Genomic DNA, 11,818 nt, shown 5'->3' on the forward strand with positions numbered 1-11,818 from the left:
GAGAAATCCCTTAGAGTAAACAGTGGCATGGTAGCCTTTGGTTACACATCTGGGTTACTGCAAGCTATGTATCTAGTTAGATCTCAGGTAGCTTACTCACAAGCATCATCCAGAGGCAGGTGGAGATTCCCTCTGGAGGCAAGCAGAACACTGAATATGAGTTTTAAGAGTTTCAGATGGTTCAGATTCTCTGAGAGTTCTCATCATGTCTTCTGCTCCACATCCTGGGCAGTCCTTAACTTATATAGACCTTCTGACCTCATTTACCTGATCCAATGAAGGCCAGCAATTGTTGGCTGCCAGTTTGGAGAGATGGGCTACATCTCTCCAAGAGGTAAGAGTCTCTTCTCTTACAGGTTGGCTGATCTCATACACTGTGCTTTAAACTAGGTTCATCGGGGGACGGGGATGTTGATGACAGGGAGAGGCCAGGAACAGCGAACCTCAAGCCAAATGCTGGAACAGTCCAGGTAAGTACCAAGGACCCCACTAAGCATCAGAATGGGGAAGTAGCAAGGGCATCTATTGGCAGGCTTAGGTGCCTCTATACTAATGCTAGGAGCAGAAGGAACAAGCAGGAAGAACCTGCACTCCTGCTGGAAAATAAAGAATTCGAGCTGGTTGGGCTAACAAAAACTTGGTGGGATCCTACCCATGACTGGGCAGTGGACATTGAGGGCTACAGGCTATACAGATAGGACAGAGTGGGGAAAAAGGTGTGGGGGGGTGTTGCTTTCTATGTTAAGGAGCAATATACATCTTCTGTAGTTAAACTGGGCCAAGAAGGGCAAATTGAGGTACTATGGGTCAGGTTACAGGGGGGTGGGGTGAAAGTGACTTGGTAGTGGGGGCTACTACAGACCCCCACACCAGGGGGATGAGTTAGATTTAGAATTCTTGAGACAGCTCTCAGAGGCAGTGTGCTCAAAGGACCTGGTTATCACGGGTGACTTAAGCTTCCCAGACATCTGCTGGGAGAAACAGGCAGCCAAGTCTGCCCATTCACAAAAGTTTCTAACCTCCTTACAGGACCTTCATCTATTGTAGGAGGTCCACATTCCCACTAGGGAAAATGTCTTACTACACTTGGTACTGGTCACAGGGGATGACTTGGTGGGGGATCTGCAGGTGCAAGGTAACCTAGGGGACAGTGACCACCTATTGATAGGGTTCACTATCTGGAGAAAGGTGGGGAAGATAACTAGTAGGGCGGAAGTGCTAGACTTCAGGAAGTCCAACTTCAACAAGTTCAGGAGATTAGTTAGGGAGGGACTGACTCATAAAAGCCTTGAAGAGATGGGAGTCCAGGAAGGGCGGGAGTTTCTCAAGGGAGTAATCCTGCAGGCACAGAAAAGGAGTATCCCAGTACACATAAAAGTGGGCAAAAAAAGCAAAGAAACCTTCTTGGTTGAGCAGGGAAATCCATGAGAGCCTGGAAGGGAAAAAAGAGGCCTATAGGCTGTGGAAGCGGGGGGCTGCCATAAGGAGTAGTATACCTGCTTGGCTTGAGCTTGCAGGCAAAAAGTGAGGACAACCAAAGTGGAAATGGTGCTTAGGCTGGCAGCAAAAGTTAAGGATAACAAAAAGTCATTCTTTAAATACATAGGAAGCAAAAAGAAGGTGCAGAGTAATTTAGGGCCCCTTCAGGATGAACTAGGGCAACTAGTAACAGATAGGATGGCCAAAGCAGAGCTTCTAAATGATTCTTTGCATCCGTGTTCTTGGACACAAATACAAATAGGACACAAATACAAATATGCATCCCATTGGGACTTTAGGTAAGCCCAGTATAGATACCAACTCATCAACTGTTCATGCTGACCTAGTAAAGGGGCACCTGGAGGGGTTAAATGTATTTAAATCAACAGGCCCTGATGATCTTCATCCTAGGGTACTTAGGGAATTAGTTGGAGTCATAATGGAGCCACTGTGTAATCGGCCATGCTGTTCACCAGAGCATCTGCTGCGTATTGGTTTATCGGATGTCACCATTGTCCGCAGGAGAGATGGTCAGTTATCAAGTCTGATTCCAGAGGGTCCTCAGTCATTCATGAATACCATGTCTTTGCTGGAATAAATGTATTTAGTAGGGAGGAAGATGTATGTTCTGTCCCTTTGATCCTCCTGTGAGTCTTCCTGTTTTGGGGCTCCGCCTCCCCTACACCCCATCTAATACCAACCAATGATGTTGAATCATGGTCTTCTGGGTTTGGTCATGGTGTTGGTGCACATGTCTTGGCCGTTTGAAACTGTACGAATGTATACAGATGTCAGTTTGCCTCACTCGGTTTTTGCCTCAGTGGACCTGACCTAGCCTCTTCCTAATCCCAGGTTACCTTGACTCCCAGTGTCAGTTCCAATTTCCTTAGTCAGTCGTTGCTGTGGCATGGACAGCTGTTTCTCTTCTCCGCAAGTTTCTGGTGAGCCCAATCTGTTAGGGAGACATCAGGAATCCACAGCTGTGCCTCAGGTAAGTAATACTGCCCTTCTGGGCTTGAAATATTTCCAAAAAACCCTTCTCGGGGCTGCCACCACTTTCCCTCTGTGGGGCACGGCTCCATTTTGGGCTGCTGAGTGCCCGCAGGAGAACCCACTTCTGGTTCCCTGGGCTTCCTGTCTGGCGGGGTTTTTATCCTCGGTTCTGTGGGCCAACTGCCGAATCAACGTTGGCACGTGGCCATAAAGTGTGCCTACGCCAGTGCGGGAGCCGATCCTGGCCCCTCCCCAATCAGCTGTTTTTTGGGGTTTTTTTCTTTTGGTGCGGCACTCTCTCTGGCTGCAGCTCTCTGCCCGCTGCTCCCTCAGCTCAGAGCAGCCTCACGCTGGCTCCACTTGCCTTTTCCCCCAGGTAAGTTCCTTTCTGGGGTTCTATTTTTGTCACATGCTAGCACAACTGTTTGAGCACTCATGGCACTCAGGACAGGTCCCAGAGGATTGGAAAAGGGCCAATGTGGTCCCTATTTTCAAGAAGGGGAGGAAGGAGGAACTGGGTAACTATAGGCTGGTTACTCTCACCTCTATCCTTGGCAAGACCTTTGAGAAAATTGTAAAGGATCACATTTGTGGGGGACCAGTGGGTAAAATAATGCTAAGGGGCAATCAGCATGGGTTCAAAGCAGGCAGATCCTGCCTGACTAACCTGGTTTCATTTTGCGACTGGGTCACAAAATGCTTGGATGAAGGAATAGAGGTTAAAGTTATTTACTTAGATTTTAAAAAGGACTTTGACATAGTGTCACACCTAATTCTTATAAATAAACTAAACAGTTGCAATGTAAATTATTACACCATCTGGTGGGTAGAAAATTGTCTTATGGGATGCATCAAGAGAGTGGTAGTGAATGGGTTGGATTCTACTTGGAGAAATGTAGGCAGCAGAGCCCTCCAAGGCTCTGTCCTGGGACTGGTACTATTCAATGTCTTCATTAATGACTTGGACAAGGGAGTAGAAAGCAGCCTGTCCAAGTTTGCAGACAACACCAAACTATGGGGGGAGGTACACAAATTAGACGTCATGGAGCAAATCAAGGCTGATTTGGACAGGCTGAGGAAATGAGCCGAACAGAACAGAATGTATTTTAACAAGCATAAGTGTCATGTGTTGCACCTGGGGAGGAAGAATCATCAACACTGCTATAGCCTGGGAGGTACCATTCTAAGTAGTACAACTGTGGAAAGGGATCTCTGAGTGGTAGTTGACTCCAAAATGAACATGAGTCACTAGTGTGATGAGGTAATAAGTAAAGCTAACCACACCCTTTCTTGCATAAGTAGGTGCATCACAAACAGGTCTAGGGAGGTGATACTTCCTCTCTATGTGGCACTGGTCAGGCCACAGCCGGAGTACTGCATCCAGGTTTGAGCACTGCACTTCAGGAGGGATGTGGATGGCCTGGAGAGGGTTCAGAAGAGAGCCAGTCATCTGGTTAAAGGCCTACAGAAAAAACCCTATGTGGACCGACTGGGAGACCTAAACCTCTTCAGCCTCCGCAAGAGGAGGCTGAGAGGTGATCTCGTGGCTGTCTACAAACTCATTGGGGTAGGGGGATGAAGCAAGAAATAGGGGATACAGTGTTTACCAGGGTGCCCATTGGGGTAACTAGAAATAATGGCCACAAACCGGAAGAGACCAAATTCAGACTGGACATCAGGAAAAAATTCTTTACAGTGAGGGTTGCCAAGATATGGAATACAGATCCAAGGGAGGTGGTGCTGTCCCCTTCTTGGAGGTATTTAAAAGGAGATTGGACAGACACTAGGAGATTGGTCATCTGACCCCAGCACTCTTTCCTGCCCAGGGCAGGGGGGCGGACTCAGTGATCTAATAGGGCCCTTCCGACCCTAACAACTATGAAACTATGAAAATATGAAACGCATCACTGGTTGCCAGGCAGACTGGCAGGGTCTCTAGCCCCCTCCCACTCATGATGACATTGCTTAGAATAATAGGGAGTTTAAGCCCCCACCCAGGTGCATGAGGCCAGTCATGTAGGCAGAGGCAGCAGGTTTCCCACCCCCCCTGGAATGTGTCCAGCTCAGGTTACAACTCGGGGTTACCTGAAGCCATTGGGGCCAGAGGTGTCTGCCCTCTGCAGTGACCATGGTAACCAAATTGTCAGATTAGGCATCTGCCTGATAGCAGAGTTTGGGGAGAGACAGAGATGGCATTCTGCCACACCCCTCACTCCCAACTCATAGCCCCCTGCCCCCCAGCCCTGCCAGCACCCCTTACTCCTGATCCATAGCCCCTGCCCCCCACCAGCCCTGCTGCCCACTCAGCTCCCATGCGCACTCACACACACACTATTACCTGGAAGAAGCTTGTCAGGGCCTGGGAGCAGAGCACGTGAACCCCATCAGCCAATTGCCTTGCCTGCTGCTCCCAGCCCCAAGCATCCAAGCTGCTCATGCCTGGGAAAAGCCACAGGCACAGCAAAAACCCAGACATTTGCTTTCATTTTAAAAAGCCTACCCGGATGGATGACAACAGGCCAAAAAAGGGGACGTGCCCGGGAAAACCTGGACATATGTTAACCCTAACCAACACCCCACCATTTAAACATTTCACAACACCCCAACAGTTCTAAACAAGCACACAAGGCCGCAGATATTCACGGTGTCACATAGGCAGGGAACGGGAGTGGGTGAAGCAGCCCCTGTGAGGGGTCCCCATGGAAACTGTTCCAAGCCTGGGCAGCTAGGGAATGCTGGGAAAGTCCTAAAACCTGGAAAACTAACAGCTGTCGGATTTGGCACCTCCCACCTGTTAGAAATATTATTAAAAATGCATTATCAATAGCTGTTAGCTCCCATCAATAGTGTTGTCCTCTGAATAAGCACGGCTGCCAGCCCTCCTTGTCTCCTTAATGAGAGAGGGAAGGGGGGGGTTGGAAACTGAAGGAAAAACTCCAAGAGCTCTTTGTACTAAGGTATCACTCTCTCTTTGTTCTGCAAATTTACTATCTCTTTGTTACACTAAATCACACTTTCTTTCATGGCTCCCACAGTTCTTAGGCTAAGATAAGAGTAATTGCCATTTTAGCCTTCAGGTTGAACCTTGAGTAACCTTGGGTCCCTTCTAAGCACGCGCAATAACCTAATACATATTAAGCCTATCCGCCCCGCATACTTAAGTAGTTAATTATAATACACATGGGATGCATGATCTGACGTATTCTCATGCATGTTTGTATGAACCGGAAATGAGTTGTAAGAGTTCCTGTTTCTGTACACGTGCCAGAAGAGAGGGGATAAAAGCCTGCTAATGATTGTGCCCGGGGGGCAGAGGGTTTTGATCTTTTGTCTTCTCCCTCTGACCCTATTTGCAAATATATACCTTTTGTCTCACCAACAATGTGTGCCTAAGGATCGTTATTCAATGAGCCTCCAAAGAAACGAACCGAGAGAGAGTTTTTTTTACCTCACACCCCTCCACCCCCACAGACACCGTACTATTACTACACCGTTAATTTTGTAGTAAGTGTTCATGGCACACATCTGCTTTGGCAACACATCAACCACACACCCACCATTCCACCTTGCTCACTGCCACCATCAACAGCTGCAATTGTCAGTCGCCCAGGGTGGCACCCGCTTCTCTCACCCCCATATATTTCTTATATGATATATACAGTTTAAAAATAATAATATTATATATATATATATATATATATACACACACACACACACACACACACATTTACATTACTTCCTAACATGGGAGGAGTGGAGGGGAGGGGATGGATGATGCACATGGTTTGGCATTGTCATGGGGTCACCTACTGGATACAGGATGGAGCCTAGTGGGGTGCAAGTGGCAGGGTTTTGGGGTGACCACAGCTTGGCAGGGGTGGGGGGGAGGCTTAGTGTGATACTCCCAGTGGGGGCAAGAACTGTGGAGGCTGGTTTACTGGTGAACAGGTGCCTCCTGCTGTAATTCATTAGGAAAGACATAACCGGGGTAGATGGGTATTTGGCTCTTCCTGCTGGAATTTGCAGGGAATTGCCATGGGACTTAATTCATTCTAAAGCTCAGTGAGTGCAAACACAAACCCGATGTACCAAAATAAACTAGTTTAAAATTTTTAATGCTCGTTAAGTTAATGAGGATTAAACACCATGGCATATACAAACACCCTTTGTTCCCTGCTGTGGGCTGCCCTCTTCCTGTGAAATAGACCAGTTATTTCTGAAAGGCATTTTCTGCCTCCATGGGATACCTATTAGCACCATGTCAGACCAGGAACTTCAGTTCATGCCGCATTTCTTGTGGGAATTTCTCTGGATCTTGGAGATGGAGCAGTCTTTCATTTGTCTACCACCCACAGACTGATGGGCAGATGAGTCAACCAGGGGTTAGAACAGTACCTGAGATATTTTTAAAATTTCCACCAGGATGATTGGATCACCCTCCTATCCTGGCTGAATTTGCCTACAAAAATGCATACCTCTTCTCTACCCAGTACAGCTCCTTCTATGCTAACTACAATCCCCTGCCCCCACTTCCATCCCATCCTACCCTCTACCTCACCAATACCCATAGATGCAGACACAGTGACCCACCTGCAGCATGCACATAAGATCCTGGAAAGCCACTTCTAGTAAACCAAAGAGGCGCACAAGCACTATGTGGACCAAGACTATTCCAGAGCTCCTGTGTTTATGACAGGGGACAAGGTAGGGCTGTTTGCCCAACACCTGAAAACCAGCTGCTTCTCCACCAAACTTCATCATCAGTAGCTTGGACCCTACCAATCACTGCCCACTCTCTGGGTCCAGAAGCCATTGATGAGCAATCTGTGGTTTAAATTGTCTTAGGCTTGGCCTCTCTCCTCAGAGGGATTTTCAGGGCCTGAGCCCCACAGTCTCATCAATAAAATTGCCCCAAAGTTGAAAAAGGTGGTTAGCATTGGAAAAAAAACAGGTCTTCCCCTGAATCTGGAGATGAACATACAATATCAGATCCCTGTTCTGAGGGCCAGATTTGCTGCAGGCTTCAAGTGCTGTGTAAGTGGAGGGAGTTCAGGGTTGCTCATTTTCCTAATTCTGTCTCTTAGGGCAATGGGTGATCCTGTGTCCTGGCACCCCCCTAATAAAGGCATATCTCCAGCTGCTGGCATCACTCTCATTTTGTGGCATGAGGCACCAGTGCCCATCAATGAATTGCCTTGGCTCAGGGGTACCTGCAGCAGGAAGGGGCTGGAGGAGGGAACAGAGGACTTCTTCTCTTCCCTCCACTCCTGGAGATGAATGTCAATCCAGATTACCAAATCTACAAATACATCCAACCATGGAGGTAGTTCCACCCAAATCAGTTCAACCTTCAACTCTTCCCACAGTGCCCACTGGCACTAATAAAGTTGGGTTACTTCATTCTATTGGGTGTCTACTGCAATATGGCAGAAAAGAGAGGCATACATGGCGTTGAACCTCTGATGCAGGTTCTGTAGCACAGGATCTGCCATCCAGACCTAGGGGGAGTTGTCAAACATAATAGAAAACACCCTGAGAAATGCTTCATAATCATGTAAGATAGGACTACTGTACTCCACCAGTCACACAGCCCAGCTGAAGGTGTTTGCCATCAGAAGGCTGATAATCAAGCTCACCATCACTGGGTCCCAAGAGTAGGTTCCAGGTTGAGCTAAGAATGGAGGCAGCATTGCATGAGGAACCCCTTGAAGCACTGCCAGTCACTGTTGTCTCTCTCAGGCAGTGGGAAGGATGTGTGAGATTCCCTGGGATGAGTCTGAAGCACAGAAATCTCACTGAGGAGCTGTCAGACCTCCTTCTGTCAGTGTAGCCTGGCCTCCTGGTAGTATGCATCCTATGACTGGAGGGACTGGTTCTTTACCAGCACCTGCAACATCTGGGTCTTCAGTATCTGACAGGAAGGGTCAGCTGAGGCAGCTGATCCAGTCTGGGCTGCTGTTCTCCCTGAGTGGCAGTCATCAAATCAAACAGGTTTGGGGGCCCAGGAGTGGAACTGGCCTCCATGTTATACCCCCGTCTCTGAAAGTGGTCCAGGCAACTTGTCACACTGGGTCACAGGCCAGTGTCACACTGGGTCACAGTGGGTCATAGGCTAGGTATGGGGGTCACTCATGCTTCAAAAGGCTGACTGAGCAAAATCCAGTTGCATGCCAGGTCAGTAAACCAGGAGGTCAGTCCAAGAACTGTGTCTGGAAACAACCTGAGTCAGGAAGCCCGAGGGCCAGACAGAGTACAGAATGAGAGAGCAAGCTGAGTTGAGCAGTCAGGAGATCAAGCAGAGAACAAGGTCTAGGGATAGGCTGAGTTAGGAGTCAAAGGATCCGACAGAGCATGGAGTCATATGGCAAGCCAGGCTGGGTAACCAGAAGATCAGACATAGGGCAGGCAGAGAGGCACAAGCCATAAAGAAGAGCAAGGCAGTCTGGGCAGGGACTGAGCCCTAGTGCCTGGATACCTCCTCTTCCAGGTCAGGGCTTTATATGGGAGGGAGTGAAAGGTCAGTTGAACCTGGCGAGTCACTCTGGTGGCAGCAGTGGGTTTTTTGTTTTTTTTTATTAAAAAAACATTTTATTAGAAAAACTGTCACTGAAACACATTAAGAAAAACTGGGTGGCCAGAACCAGATGAAGGTTTCTGGCCCACTTCACTCAGCATGGAAGCTCAGCTGGAGTGGTGCCAGACGGGTGAGAGGCTGGTCCTGGTAAGCTGACAACCTGGAATCAAGGCTGTGGCTGGATAAATGGCCATTTTGTACAGTGGGTACTACTAACAGTCATCTGGGTACCCAGTCTAGTGCTTTTCAGCCCCTCTAAATTCTCTGTCAAAGTAAAGAAGGCAGAGAATGGACCAGGCTTGCCCTGGGTGCTAGCCTGCTAGACACCTGTCTCCTGGCAGGGGCTGGGACATTGCTCCCTGCCCCCAGTAGCTGTCTGCTGCTGGGGTGGGCTCTGCCACCAGACCCTGGGCAGGGACAATGTCCCGCTGCCCTGGAGCCAGGGAGCTCTCAACCCCCACTCTAGGATCATGAGGCAGGAACTGGGAGATCCTTATCTCCCAGACCGAGCCCTGTGGTCATGGGGTTAATGCTGGGAAATCCTTATCTCCAGGCCCAGCTCCACGGTCACAAAGTCAGCACTGGGAGAAAATAATCTCTCAGTATTGGCTCCGCAACCATGGAGCTGGCACTGGGAGAAAGGATCTCCCAGATTCTGTACTCTGTCTGGCCTTCTGGCTTCAGACTCAGGTTGTTTCCAACTGTGGGGCTCTGGCTGGGAGATTAGGATCTCTCAGCCCTGACCCTGTAATTGCGAAGCAGGGGCTGGGAGCTCCCTACTGCTGGGGCAGGGGATCATAGTCCCCATCCGGTCTCTGGTGATACAGCCCTCCAGGCAGCAGGCAGCTCCGGGGGGAAGGGAGCAATCTCCCACCCCCTACTGCTTCTCTGAGTGGGAGCATAGTTGCTCCTGGTCATGTGTGCTACTGCACAGTAAGTAATCTTAAGTAAATTTTCTACTTGCATTTTCAGGTAGCAAATTTACTCATGATGAGAGCAAATTACTGTGCAGTAAATATCTGCACATGTAGAAGGTGATGCTTGCTGCAGAGTAATTAGCTCTAAGCTCAAGTAAAGCACCTCATGTAGACACATCTGAGAACTCATAAAAATACAGAACAAAATATTTCCTCTAAACTCAACGCACTTTGGAATAATGTAGTAATAAAATGCATTAGAAGGCTACCAGATTCTAATCTTTGGACCATTTATACAGTACAGCATATGACATATCCAATATTTAAGAGATACCTAACCATGTGCAATACTAATTGTTAGACTTTGCAATTCTTTTTATCTGTAATTCTTATAGCTCTTTACAAAGGTATTTGAAGTAATATCTTCCCCCATTTTACAGAGAGGAAAACCAAGGCACAAAGCAGCAACATGATGGTTCAAGGATCCGCAGCATCCTGCAATAGAGCCCAAGTCTGCTTTGCCGCGGCAGCGTTAACTTAAGGAACATGGTAATGTAACAGACAGTGAAGGGTTGCTTACCTGACTGGAGGATGTCCCATGATGAGGGTTGTCTCTTTGGAGACACTGTACTAGGGCAAAGGAAATTTGTCCCAGTGGGGGCCCTGTACTCAGGACAAAATGAAGCTGTCCTGGACAGGAACATCTTGATAAAGGGAAAGAATGGAAAAACCCCAGCCAGGGGTTTGAAATCAGAGAGGGATAGTTAGGGAAAGGCTGTGAATACCCCAGGTTCAGGATTGGCTGGGAGGGTTTCTTTAACAGTGCAGTTTCCCCCACCCAGAGGGAGAGAGGAGGGGAGAGGGCTGTGCGGGTCTGGCCACAGCGACTCTTCCCCACTCAGAGCCCGCCAGAGCCGTCCCAGGCACTTGCTGTCCCAGGACTCAAGCTGGGGCTTCAAGGGCGTGCGCTTATCCCCTAGGCAGCTGCCTGAAGAGCATGGGAGTTTGCTTGTGGAGAAGCAAGCCTGGCTAGTGTGTGTGTAATTTGAGCGAGGCGCGTGACTCCGGAAGCCCGGCCCAGTGCGGCCCACCGCTCAGACAGGGTGTGTGAGACCTAAAGGGAGGGTGCAGGCTGGGGGAGCCGACCCCAGCGTGCCCGTGTGTGGACCCATGGGAGAAGTGTATCTGCTTTATCCTGCAGCCTGAGTTGCATAGCCCATTGCACACAGGGGCGTAGGCTGAGGCAGTGTGCATTGTGTGTTGCAGGGACCCAGATCTGGGAGCAGCTGCCATCAGTGTGGTGATGCCTGGGCCAGCTTGGGAGGATCCCAGCCATGAAGGACCCACCACAGTGCTGGAAGGAGCTGGGGATGTGTGTAAATTGACTGTGCATAAAGGTGATTAGTAGTGTTTATAAATAAGTATCCAATACCTCATGTTGTAAATATTAAGCAACGTATTTATTAATACTTCAATATCTAATTATTGTTCATGCTTCTCCTTTAACCTATATCACACCTGAGAGGTTATCAGTTTGTGAAACCTGTAGGCACCCATGTGACTATCCCCATACTATCAGTGCTCCTTTTGTGTAGTATATATATAGTTATTTTGGTAGCAATTTGTAATTTGTATCCACTTTATTTATATACAGAATGAGATATAACTAAATTGTATATAATTAAATATCTGTAAATAATTATATTGGTGGTTGCAAAGGGTTTGTAAGTGCAAAAGGGGCCCTCCTTGCTGGAAAGCCTCATTTCAGCTCCTAGCAAAGCCCAGCGAGGCTTACGCTACTGGGCACCCCCTGATTCCAACAATCAGACACGGCACATGGTTAGCGCCATGTGCC

At 48.4% G+C, this 11,818-nt stretch overlaps 1 long non-coding RNA gene across 1 annotated transcript; it reads left to right on the top strand.

Annotated features, from left to right (window-relative positions):
- Positions 1 to 403: 403 nt before the first annotated feature.
- On the top strand, positions 404 to 10,513 carry LOC149855664 (uncharacterized). The gene is made up of 3 exons (XR_016438572.1): positions 404 to 470; positions 2,332 to 2,470; positions 10,404 to 10,513. It is a non-coding gene; the product is annotated as an uncharacterized LOC149855664 (long non-coding RNA).
- The last annotated feature ends 1,305 nt before the right edge of the window (positions 10,514 to 11,818 follow it).

This window comes from Crocodylus siamensis, chromosome 11 (genome assembly GCF_052110815.1).
Source record: "Crocodylus siamensis isolate JL-2025a chromosome 11, ASM5211081v1, whole genome shotgun sequence".
In the NCBI taxonomy this organism is placed as follows: domain Eukaryota; kingdom Metazoa; phylum Chordata; order Crocodylia; family Crocodylidae; genus Crocodylus; species Crocodylus siamensis.